Source organism: Lygodium microphyllum, chromosome 9 (assembly GCF_053477565.2).
Source record: "Lygodium microphyllum isolate KBCC chromosome 9, Lygodium_microphyllum_v1.1.10, whole genome shotgun sequence".
Classification (NCBI taxonomy): Eukaryota; Viridiplantae; Streptophyta; class Polypodiopsida; order Schizaeales; family Lygodiaceae; genus Lygodium; species Lygodium microphyllum.
The window spans coordinates 96753947-96767300 of record NC_141143.1 but is presented as its reverse complement, the minus strand read 5'-3'; the positions used below and the strand labels follow the sequence as shown (position 1 = coordinate 96767300).

The window sequence follows — 13354 nt, the reverse complement described above, 5'->3', positions numbered from 1 at the left end:
ATTATCCATAGATTTGTGATATCTCTGGACAGCCAAACCGGAGTCCTCCTCTTTGGCCAACCTCTTTCTGCATTCATCAATATAGTAATCGGGCTTCTTGCAATGATGGCATTTCCCCTTCTTTTTAGACTTTTATGAGTCTTTGACAGCTTTATTTGATGGCTGTCTAGCATCACCCTCTTCTGTATTTTTTGCATTTTGCTTGACTTTACCTTTGCCTTTGAACTCGAAAAGCATAGCTACATCACCTAAACGCAATTCTTTCAAGTCTCTTCCTCTTGCAACAAGAGGCCTTCCAACTCCACAAATGTAAGAGCCTATTGTTTCCCCCCCCCCCCCCCCTCAATAACAACATCAAAGAGGTGTGAAAACCAAGATATGACTTTGGAAGAGAGTTTAGTGTGATGTTCACCAATTCAGCATCCTGAATAACCTCATCAATAGAGCAACTGCTCCCGCAAATCCTGTATGTGAGTAAGGTGATCTGTCATGCTATCACCTTTATCCATATTTACATTGGCCAACTCCTTGTGGAGATAGGAGATCTTGGCCTCATTGCAAGCTGCAAATATATGCTCAAGTATGTCCCATGCTGATTTTGAGGTCCTAAAGACTGAATGTGCAAAATAATAGCCCTTTTTCCTAACAATGCAGTCAAAGAAAGTGCATGTGCATCCTTCGAACCCCATTTCCTCTGATCCTCCGTAGAAGGGGCAACACCAACACTAGCACCAGCAACCTGTCTTCGAGCATTATGCTAAGGTTTTTGAGATGCAATATCTCCTGGTCACTGCAAATCACCTATTACATAGTCCCACAAGTCCTTCGCAACGAGAAGGTTGAAAACCATAAAACTCCAACAAGTAGTTTGTGCCATCAAGTTTGTCCTCCTAAATGAGGACACCAAGAATGTTGCTCTGCTCATTATTTCCATGACATGCCATGCTACCAGTAATGGAGAAAAATCCACAATAATACTAAGTCTCACTAATTTTTTTGAATTTCCCCAAATTTTGCTACCAAATCTAACTATCACAACAAATTAATGTTGTTGTACCTCCTATTATCTTCCTTGGAATGCGTGTCGAACAAAAACCCCAAATTTCTTCCTAAAATTTCAAAGATGTTAAAAAATTTTACACCTTACAGCTCAAATTTCTATAGTGGATGGTAGTTGGAATCTGCCTCGTGAAGCATGCCAGAGCCTCTAGGCCGAAAAGCCCTAAATTTCTTACACAATTCAAGAAATTTTAGAAATTGGAAAAGTTGGCAAAAAATCCCCAAATTTATTGCACAAAGTGTGAGAATTTGAAAATTCCTTCGATGTTAGATATGAGGCGAGTCAAACGGATGAGAAATTGCAGAAATTTTCGAAAACCCCCAAATTTGGAAAATTAGCGTTTCTGCATTTTTTTCTTAGATCTGCGAAAAATGGCATACAAGGTTAAGAAAATTGTGAGCAAGGCTGAGAAAATAGCAGGCAAGGTTGAGAATATTATGAGCAAGGCTGAGAGAGGTTGTGTGTGCATAGTTGCGTGCAAGACTACATATGGGACTGCATACAGGCTGAAAACAGCAGCAACACCTCCTCCAAAACAGCAACTTCCCTTCCTCAAGCTGAACGTTGGCTAGCTAGAGTAGGACCTTGATAGAGTGGCACCGGCTGACGATGGCTGTTCGAAGTCCACACATAGAAGCTTCTCTGATACCAAATGTTGAAAATGGGAGGAAGAGAGAGAGCGAGTAAACACAAGACAATGAGCAAGAGTGGGCAGCAATTCCAGACTCAAAAGATGCAAGTGTTAGAATGATAGAACGAAAGCACAATAGGTCTTAAGTAAGTTAGACCTATCCGTAACTCAACTAGAGTTAATTTAACTCTAGAACTAACTTTGGTAGTGGTGACACAACTTGTTAATGTATTGTGTTCACACTACAAACCAACTAACTAAAATATTGGACACTACCCATAGAATTGGCAAATTCTAACAAAACTGCATCCCTTCCTAGGGGTTTTTAGTAACTAAGCATTTTTGGTGCTCTTCAAGAGGCTAATTCAGCATATAATGTTTATTTTAGCTCAACACTGGCTTCTTTGTGTTAGGTGCGCAATGAGTCTCATGTGGCCTATTTGCATAAATAGCTTAAGATGGAGTACATGACTAAGGGCAATTCGGTAGATGCCTATATTATACACGTAAAGAATATAACAAAGCAGCTTGCAAATATTCATGAGATTATTCCTAATGCTTCTCTTGTTTCTACACTCTTGGCTGGCCTACCTAAGTATTATCACAGTTTTGTCACTACACTTTCCAAATGAATGACCTTGCCCAACAATTGACACCAGATACCACCAAGTACCTGTGCAACATAACTTATAGCAACTTTTGCCTTTGACATCCTGTGATTTTCTTGGATCTCGGGCTCGTAAATTTACTCTAACCCCAGTTGCACTTCACATGTGCAACATTTACTTAATCATGTGATTAAAAATTAATCCACATGTTAAGTGAGGTTTCAAAAATATATGTCCTCTTGGCATCTGTAGTCTTGGTAAGTCACTGGGCAGTCGACGTACACACTTTGCCCAATGCCCTAGCTACTTTGGGGTGCAACGCCTTGGGGCAATAGAAAATAAATGTCAAGGGCTTAATTCTCATGGCTCTATTTTGGGCCTAAGAGGAGATGTTGAGCTAAAAATGCATTACTTGACTAAAACTGCCTCAAAACACGCTTAATTAATGAAGAAACCTTCTTATTTTAAAATGAAATGCGATCCTAGAGAGTTACTATGTTCCACATACAAAACCCTAATTTGGATGTTCCAAACTTTCTATGTGTTGCATTTGATGCTAATGCTAGCATATGGTGTTGTCGCCAACAGTCTGGACTCTAGAGCTGTCGTCTTGTTCTTCTCTCTCCTCAACAGACTACCTTTATAGTTTCTCACTGCAGCCCTAATCTTCTCTCTTTTCCATAGGCTGCATTTACACCTAATAGCTATTCCCCCGTTTTTCTCTCTCCTCATGTATATGCATTTATAGTCTTTCTCTCTCCTGCACTGTCATTTGCATCAAATCTAGCCTTCCTTGGTTGCATTTGTTGGTGTTCAATACTTAGACACTGCCTTTGCTGCAATTCCGGATCCGGGAGTGGTAGTCTTTGAGAAACTTCAAGTAGCTCACACCTTTTAGCCTAGCCCATGAATGGTACAACTTGAGGAATTGATTCAAAGATCTAGTATTCATTGGACATGTAACAATAATCAACCATGGTCTTGGGAGGAACTCAAAGTAGGGAAGATGGACATGGCTATAAGAAGCCACCACTTGAACCCTTAAGGGAGACACGACCGGAAGATTCAAAACACACACTAATAGTAGGGAGACCAATCATATAGGGACATTGGCCTTGGAAGCGTACATGAGCAGAATACTATATGTTGCTTTCTAGACACCCTTCCTAGGGACTATCCTAGCTAATGTTATACTCTACAGCTCATAATCTCTACCTTGATTCCAGATATATGAGAGTTCGAGGTCCAGTAATCATTACATAGTGTGTTTGCTGCATGAGCATTATATATTCATTATTCATTCATTTTATTATTCATTGTGTTGATTGTCTTTGAGTTACCCTAAACCTAACCCTAACTATGTTTTGTGTTTATCAGCCTGTGCTTTGTTGTACGATTGATTTTGTGTTTTCTACATTTAGAGCACTTCTACACGTGGAGAAGGGGTGAAGTTTGAATCCTTCAGTGGTGCACAAGTTAAGTTGAAAGCTTTGACATTTAATCAACACTTTGATGCAGCTTATTCAAGAGAAAACTTCACCGAATCCTCAAGATTTGGAAGGCAGACACTTTCTTGAAGGGAAATGCATTGCAATGGTGGTCCATGCTCTTAATGCAAGGTAGAGCACCATCAACATGGATACAATTCAAGCAAATATTTGCATCAAATTGATTGACTAGTACATTTAAGGTGGACATTATGACAACTTGGAACAAGCTTGATGCAACACAATGCAAGAACTTGGAACATTATAATAATTAGTTTTGGGATACCTTGTTGCCAATAACTTCTTATCGTCAAGTTTCTCTTCATGAGCAAGTGGAAAAGTATATATGTGGGATACCCAAGGGAATCAGGGATTTTTGCATTAAATCTACCATGTCCAGCATGTTTGGCTCATAGAGACTACTGCTACAACTAATGCACTGCTACGTAAGAAAGATTTAGGCTTCCAAGAAAGTGGGAAAAAGCTAAATAAGGAGTCGTCAAAGATTGAGAAAATGGGTAAATTTGAAAATCAGCCTAAAAAGAGGTTAAAACAACAAGACCAACAAGGCCTAGAAATCAGTTGTACAACGTAGGGAATTAAGAGCTGCAAATAAATGCTTTGCTTGTGAACAGGAGGGTTACATGGCTAAGGATTGTCCCAATAGGCAACAAGCTAGAAAATCAAAAAATCTGGAAGATCCCAAGGATGAGACGCCCAAAACATTAGTTGGATTGATAACACATATTGTTAGTGATTAGCCCAATGATGATGCTACAGAGTTATGCAAAGCATGGGGTAAAATCAAAGATCAGCATGCTTCGTGGTGTAATTGGCCAATGAAAATAGCTTAGGATCCGACCAGTGGTGCTCTACACAATGGGATGCAAGGTATGCTACATGCTAAAGAATCCTCATGCAGCAAGTGCCCTTGGAAAGTGTCGGAGAATTGTTCGCTTGCCCAAGCATCCTAGTACAAAGAAGCTCGATGTCGAAGACAAGTACCGAAACTTATAGAATACCAAGAAGGATTGGAACCCCCTCTAAACCTAGAGATCGATGCCGAAGAAGAAAAAAGAGCCGTATGGATGAAGATGATCAAGCATCCCTGCTAGAAGAGCAAGAATAGAAGTCACTGCCATGATAGCATCAAGAGAGATGCTACACGGTCTACCACGAGAGAGAAAATCTCCATGCTAGTAAAAGAGCAAAACTCCAAGTAGATGGAAACATGAAAGGAACAACGCGCATCTCTTTTCTCCAGCTCTAGAAGGACTGGTACAAGCCTATAGGTTAGCCCTTCACTGAAATACAAACCCATACAAAAGAGAGAGAAAATCTGCAAGCATAGAGGTGAGTAATGAGATGCCTAAAAAACAAAAGTGAAAATTAAAGAAAATAAAACTGAGTGCAATGCAATGAGTACGTAAGTACGCAACGGAAGTCTAAAAAGGAAAAGACTAAGTGTGTGGCCACTATTACATACAGCAAGGCAGAGTAGTCCTAGAATATGCAATGGATGCCCTAGGAATGGATGTGTAAAGTGCAATAGGTGAGCTACTAGCAAACCAATCAACTAAGCCTTCATGAGTAGTGAAGGATATATACTGTTGAAGTTGTCTACGTGCTATATGTCCAGTAGCCACTAGGGCAAATGGAGTAGATAAAGCAATAGCAAGAGGCATAGCCCCACTGGGCTGGCTGGCCAGAGTGGAGATAGTCACAACAGTCTACGATGGTCTTCTAGGAGGAAGACCTTGGGCCTTGGTACGACACTCATCGTCCACATGGCCCGATCTCTACCAGTGTGTACAAAACCTATTTTTCTTAGAAATTTGCTGCCAAAGGGGTTGTGTTTCTTTGGTTCCATCATATGAAATAGTGTCACCCTTGTCTTGGCTTACCTTCACATCTTGCGAGTTCTTGCCACTGGTGGTTTCCCTCCTAAAGAAGAGGCAACCAACCCTCGCACCTCTGAATAGATGTGTGTGTTGGACTTCTTGTGGACTTCATCGTGCAGCCTCGCATAGCACAAAAACTAGCACTCATTACAAACTCTCCATTAATGAATGTAGTCAGGGTGAGCTAATCAAGGGTCTATTCAATACCAACGACAAGGTCACAAAGTCCTTAAGATTCAAGCACTTGTTGCATGAAGTTCGACCAAGTGGTGAAATTTGACCCGTTAGAACGAGTCTTATCTATGAAGCCATTTTTGACCGTTGCAAGTTGCAACAGGAGAGGTAGTGCTAAGAGATGGAGAAGGTATGTAATAGGGGTAGGGTGAATAGGGAGGACAGTAAGATAGAGTAGAGTACACTTGGAAAGTAATTCCAAAGTGCCCACTAGGCATACGAGAAGTGTGCATAGCGAATCCAAATGTGAACAAGGGCGGATTGGATATGGGCATGGTAACCACCTGTGGAGCTGAAGGTAGAGGGATAGGGACACGTGGAGATCGAAGTTCCTGCGTAGAAGTGATCCAAGGGATGTGTGACGATGGTCCATAAGCAAAGAATGGATATCCCTGTATCTAAAAGGTCGCGTAGAGGATTTGTAAGTGGCCGAGGATAGTGAGGGGGATGCCCATCACAACCGTCCCAAAGTGGAAGAATATGGTAAAGTGGAGGTATGTAGAAGATACAGTGTTAAAGGGTGGTATTTCCCCTAATAATGCACAGAGAGGTGGAGTGAATGGAGGGTAGGTAGATTGTGGAATGAAGAAAGAGAAAGTGTTAGGAGCGGAAATGGAAGATCCAACCCCTAGTGTGCTTTGAGCGAAAGCGGAATGTAATCCAAGATTTTGGAATGAAGATGTAAGAAGATCAGAATGTGGAGAAGATAGTGGTGGGATGGAAAGGAGTTGAGAAGTGTGGTTAACTTGCTAAAATGAAACAACTGGTAAAGATAAACTTGATAAAAGGTATCTACTTCGAGAGCCTTCTTTATTAAAGTTAACATATAACATATTGAAAATCATTCGATCTTGCACAACAAAAGAAAAAGTAAGAGAGGGTTTTGGCTCATATAAACCTAACATAAGGCCTAACAGAGAGAGAGGATATGGATCACCACACTTGTCAAATGCTATGGTCCCTCCAAGATCAGAGAGATGGCCAATCTCACCAATCAATCCAAATGGAGTAGTAGCACTCGTTGTAGGAGTGTAAACCGAACTGTACATGATGCATAAGTACTCCTCAATCTCTTTATCTATAAGATGACCAAAATGAGAAGAAGAAAAGGTGAAGGTATGTCTACCTCCTTCTCGAGACCATAAAGCCTTCTCAGAGCCTCTAATGATGGAGAAGCTTAATAGGGCATCATAGGATCCAAAGAAGAAGGTACCTGAGACATTATGAGTCAAAATTGAGTTGCGCATGAGTCTTGCATAAAGACTAGCCTCCACAATCACCGCATGATACTCTTTAGAAGAGCATTAGCTTTAATACCATGTGAAGATATGCTAGGATTTCCATTGAGGAAACGCAGCATGTACAACCGAGACTGAAACACAAAGACTCAAACAGAGAGAAAGCAAAACTCAAACCCTAAATGCAAAACACAAAATGCAAAACACAAAAACTTCAAACTCAAACATAGAGACAAACACAAAGAGAAGAAACTCTGAAGTGAATGAATGCTATAAATGAATGTAAAAGTGTACAAAATGCCCAAGGGCAAGGGCAAAGCAATGCAATGTCAGAGTGTGATATCCACCGGAGACGTATTTCAAGAGTTGTGACTACAAGTCAAAGTGCGAAAAACACAAAATATTGATCACCAAAGTATTAGGGAACTAAGGAGACAACAGGAGAGGTGTTTGTTGATGCAGATGGCAAGTTGAACAGCAAAAACACAGGTGTTGCAGCAATCGCCCATCGAGAGAGAGAGCAATAGCCTGTCACCTTTGGCACCATATGCTGAAAACGCAGTCTGATCAAGTGCTATGATGACCCAATAACAAATGGAGACCTCCAAACAGTAGGGCAATGGTTGAAAGCAAACTGCCTAGGGGTGAATAATGATGGGCTGTAGTCGGTCATGGCTAGACAGCTAATGGTACGTGGCTAATGGCTGAAATCTACACGGTAGAGTCAAAAACCTGCACAAAAGGATAAGAGTGAATGGTGGGCAGTCTATCTATTTATAGACGTTGAATGTCCCAAAAAATTAGGGTTTTGGGAGACCACTGAAACTCTCTCGAACCACGCACCAAATTTGTGTTTTTCATTAATTAAGCATGTTTTGGGGTAATTTAAAAATGTTTATCAGCTACTCTAAAGCGTGTTTTAGCTCAACACTTGATCTCTTGAGATGTTGTATATTTGAGTATAAGTCACAATGGGAATACTATTTGCCTTTGGTAGAGTTGCACACAATAATACAAAGCATAGTTCCACTAGCAAAGCTCAATTTGAGGTTACGAAAGGAGATAAGAAAGTGCCTCCCCTATTTTACATACAAAGGACAAGATCTTTGAGGCTAATAGGTATGTCAAAAACATAGATGTAGCCTATGCAAAGGTTAAGTATGCTCTTCAAATGTCTCAAAAGAAGCAAAAGAAGGCAATTGATCGCCATAGACGTGCTTTGTAGTTTACAGAGGATGATTATATGTTTCTGTGTTTTGAAAAGACAAGACTGAAAACATGGATGCAACCTATGTAAAGGTTAAGTATAATCTTCAAAGGTCACAAGAGAAGTAGAAAAACACAGCTAATCGCCATAGACATGCTTTTCAGTTTATAGAGGGTGATTATGTATTGCTATGTTTAGAAAAAGCAAGATTTGAAAAGATAAAAGATAGAGAGGTTCTATTCTCTCAAGCATGTGAAACCATATGATCCTAGCCACTATGATGCATTTTGGAAAATTCTAGTGTAATATGTTTTGCTATGCCACATTGCAATATCATCGAGGACAATTGCAAGGATTTCAAGGGGTTGGTCTGTCATGAGGACGTGAAGTTTTATTGCTTTGCTTAGCATTTGATTAAAAGTTAAATAGTTGCATTTCCCTCGTGCATGTATATTATTGGCTGCATTTTTCCTCATGACCAACAATATCTGGAGCATTTGCATGGCCAACATTAATACTATGAGTCCCAAACACAATGGACTGCATATATGCATTGCCAATCTTGCCACTTTGTGCCCCAGCATCATGCCAACGTTGCTATACATGGGGTTATGCATATTACCAATCATACCCGAATACATTGAGCCTTGCACACCATGCAATGGTTACTACATACCATAAGGAGTTGTGTCAGACATCCTCATATGTAGTCCCTAACCCACCATAGCACGGAAACTAGTGCCACACCAAAGCACGATGGCCGCCCCATCATTACATGCATGCCTTGCTATCCAAAAAGCATTGGAATGGCATTTTCAAGTTAGCCTTGCATATGCATCAATCACCCCACTAGCATCATTTGCTTATGCCCACTACCCACATTTGGAGTATGGTGCTATTGCATTTGGCTCTTCCTTCAGTGTGTCTTGCTGTCCCAAAACTCTTGAAGATGATTTCCTCTTCTTGCCTTTGCTGCCCTTCCTTAAGGGGTTCAAAAAGCACATGAACTGAGGATTATTTGCCCATTGCACAAACATTTTAGCTACTGTCGTCAACTGATCTTTACACTGGTGATCAAATTCTTCTTCCTCTTGTTGATCATCAACTTCGAGAGACTAGAAGGACCCACATTTTGGTCTAAACCAACATTATAAGCTTATTGTCCATGTTGTAAGCCTGTTCCAAGATTAGGCATTGCGTTTTCCCTTCATTATGTGCATTTTCAGAATGAGATGCATCATAACTACTTGATCCCATCTTACTATTAAAGACATCCTTGCTATAATTGCTCAGCTAAAAACAATTTCAACACTAGAACAGTGCTTCTAACCCTCAATCAAGTGCCTCGAGCCCACCAATTTAAGGGAGTTGATGGTATCCTGAAAATGGAACCTTGAAACCAGTCTCCCCCCTCGGATAGGGTGGTATTAACCTGATTCAACACTAGTTACAGCAAGTAATTAATTCATATAAATTTAAATACACACTTCACCACTTTAATCTTGAACAATGGACAACCTATCAGCCCCAAAACTGGCACCCCTTGTATTTATTTAGCTTTTATTGCAAATGGATGGAGTACAACTGAGATTCTTTGATCTACTCCGCTAATCCAAGTATCTCTTCCTATCAAATCTGACCAGCAAGGTTTGCTTGCGAATTGGCCTTCACCTTGCTCTTTGCGAGACAAATTTAGCCCCAACTTGACATTGGTTGACTGGCCTTTTAAATCTCCTTGAAATACTTTAATTCCAACTCCTAGAATTCAAGTCCTGGGCCCTTAATTTTAAGCATGTATCCTGAGGTGGTTATCAAACCCTAATTTTTGTTGTAATTTAGGGTTTACAACAAAGATTTCCAAATATCTCCACCTTTAATAACTCAAACTATAGTAAAATGCTAAAGGGGAGTTAAGAAATTGGTGTAGGATGAGACTCCAAAGAGAATGTCAAAGAGAGAAAAATTCCAGACTTCCATCGCAAGAAAATTGAAAAAATTAATTAATTAATGCATAAACTCTAATGTTACCACTAACATTAATTAATTATCATGAGAAAATGGTGGCATTAATTAATTAATTAATGTGTAATCTCTAATGTCACCATTCATACTAGTGGCCAATAAATTGGTCTAGGCCCAAATCTGACAATGGGTACCACCCAGTACCTATTAAACATAATATTACAACTTTTACCTTTGGCATTCCACTAATACCTCAAGGTCCTCACACTGAAATAATTAACTTGCATCTCATATATGCAAGTCACATTTTCACATTTGATTAACTTTTAATAAATGCTAAGCAAAGAAATAAAGTTTCACATCCTCCTTGCATTGTGTGTGTGTATGTTCTGTTGAATCCTAACCTAACAATGAGACGGAAGCCCAACCCAAATCTAAGGGTCATTTGGGAATCATAGATCCAAAAAGTCAAAGCAAAGAAGTGTTGATAAAGCTTATTGTAAGTGACCTTATTCCAAGTAAGGACCCATGAAAAAAGTTATTGCTACAAAGCCTAGAGACTTATCAGAGTACAGCAAATGTAGAAGCATATGGACAAGATTGAAAGACAATGAACACGAGAAAAAGCGGGAGAGAAAAGAGACAAAATAACATAGAAATCTACAGTCAATGAATGCTGAAATGAAGAGGGTAGATATACAAGGGCTGTCAATATAGCTCCTCAAGCCAAATCTCTCCTACCAACACCTAAAAAACAAGTAAGGAGGGCAAACTGCCATTGAAGCCTAAATAGAAAAAAATAATGCAAACGTTCAAAAAACTAGCTGACCTAATCAAAAACTTGCCAACTTCTCCACAAATGAATAAAATAATCAACGATTTGTCTTGCATAATAATAATGTGTCCATACACTGTGATTGTTGAAAATGCCCACTAACTGCCCAACCAAAGCATGATGTTTATGCTCCACCGCACAAAATACATCCCACTTTCTAGCAAACACAACTTTTCACAACCGATATTGCTTGCTGCCCAAAGAGATACCTTTCACATTTCACAAAGTAATTCTCATAATAAATCAAAAATGAGAAAACTATTGAACCACCGCTTTTCCTTGTCCTTTTACATCTTTAGCTTTAGCTACCTAAAATCTTTCCGTCTCGCTTCGGATAACATCAACAAGGTCTGGCCTTTGCAAACCAATAATCGAACCACGAGAAGAAAACTGCTGTTGTTGTGAACGAAAAACATCCCTAGGAGACACAAGCCTCCCCTACACATCAAAGCGCAAAACAGAATTGGAATTCCTTTTATCATCCCTAATCGGAGCACGTGAAGATTGAGGATTCATGTAAAACCCCCTACCTCTGCATTGAAAGGTCTGAAAGATAGGGTGTGGCAATGAGTGGACAGAATGAGAAGCTTGTCTTGCATTACATCTAACCACCGATACCCAAGAATCTCCCGAGAAGACACATCCCAGTCAACCGAAAGGAAAGTACGCTCAGGGCCCATTTGAGGAACCTCCTCCTTACCTTCATCACAATCATGTTGGGAAGGCATCTCAAGATCAACTTGAGGCTGCTGATATATGTGGAGAAAGTGGTGGTCTTGCATGTCCATGTTTGAATCTATAGATTGCTGCAAAACCACCGAATTTTTGTCACATTCCGAAATAAAATGATCCAATTGGCCGCATCGGAAAGAATGTCCTGCAAAAGTAGCCCATTTCAACCCATAAACCAAGGTTTACAATCCTGGAACTTGAAAACGAATTTTGATCGAGCGAGGTTTTCTTGTGTCCCAAAGCATGCATGCCCTATTCCGATTGTGGAAAGCTAGCCAAGGCTCTACCAACATATCGCATAAGGTTCTCAAGACCAAAGGGAGGAGTCTCCAAAGATGCGTAGGGAAATCAACCACCTCCACCCAAATCAGGCATACTTGTCTCAACACCTCTTGAAACTCCGCCATGGGCCTCCAACGAACCATGTGAACCAGCTACCCATCCAAAAACAAAGAGATGTGCTGCATGATAAATTACAGCACTTCCCAGGAGCAAAAATGCATCTCAAAAAACCCCTTGGGACCATCATAAATCACTTCAACAAGAGGGATTTGCATATGTCCTAGAGCATCTTCATGGCACTATTGAACATTTACAAGCAAAGACTGCACCCAGGTACAAATCCTTGTAATCAAGGAAGTCCTTCCTGTAAAATAAAATATGGCTGCCCTCTCATGGAAGGCAACAATCTGCTATAGAACCAATTCCATTCCCATGACTGCATCTACATGATCCCCTTCTGGAAAAGAGTTAGCTTTACTCTCATTAACATGAACATAATCGGACATAAGATGATTGGCAGTCGCCAACACGAACTGAAGAGACCTATCAGGTTGTGGACCAAAGCTTGGACCTCTGGCTGAGGCAAATTTGGGGGGCATAATAGCCGATCTTCAACCAATATATTCTAATGTTTACCTGTCTCATCCCCTTCTGTCAACTGCCTGGAATCCTCCGCCAATGAATCACCATCCGAATCCGGCAGAAGTTGGTCATTCCCATTTCCTAAATGGTGTCGAGAAAGGCCATCTCTCACTTCTCGGCAGAGCAGCGTGCAAGTGTGGCACCCAGGGGCAGCAGGTGCAGAATACCTGGCCATAACATGACGCTTTCTGTCGTTGTAAAAAACAGGCGAGATTAGGGTTCGCAGCGCCTGTGCAGATCAGGAGGAGCACGATCAGGAGGACCGCAGGCCAGCAGGGTGGACAAATCTGGTGAGCGTCTGCAACGTGGCGCGAAGTAACGGCACAAGCGACTAACGCAACGAGTCGCAGGTCCGTTCCAGCAGGGCGCGGCGCGCGCAGGTCCAGGCGACAGCAGAGACGGGCAGGTCCAGACGATGGCAGGCGGCGGCAGCGACGCGCAGGTCCGGTGACGGCAGGGACACGCGGTGTCAACTCTTCTCTCTCTCTCTCTCTCTCTCTCTCTCTCTCTCTCTCTCTCGCTCTTGCAGGCGGAC

The 13354-nt window shown here is 41.0% G+C and overlaps 1 protein-coding gene across 4 annotated transcripts in view; it reads right to left on the bottom strand.

Moving 5' to 3' along the window:
- LOC148031326 (stretch-activated cation channel MID1-like) overlaps positions 1 to 13354 on the bottom strand; it is a 68856-nt gene that overhangs the window by 55296 nt on the left and 206 nt on the right. The window contains exon 1 of one of the 4 annotated variants that reach the window (XM_087684845.1): positions 12987 to 13354. The exons of 2 other annotated variants lie outside the window; for them this stretch is intronic. The gene's annotated coding sequence lies outside the window, so the exon portion shown is untranslated. One more of the 4 variants, XM_087684844.1, reaches the window with a different exon arrangement.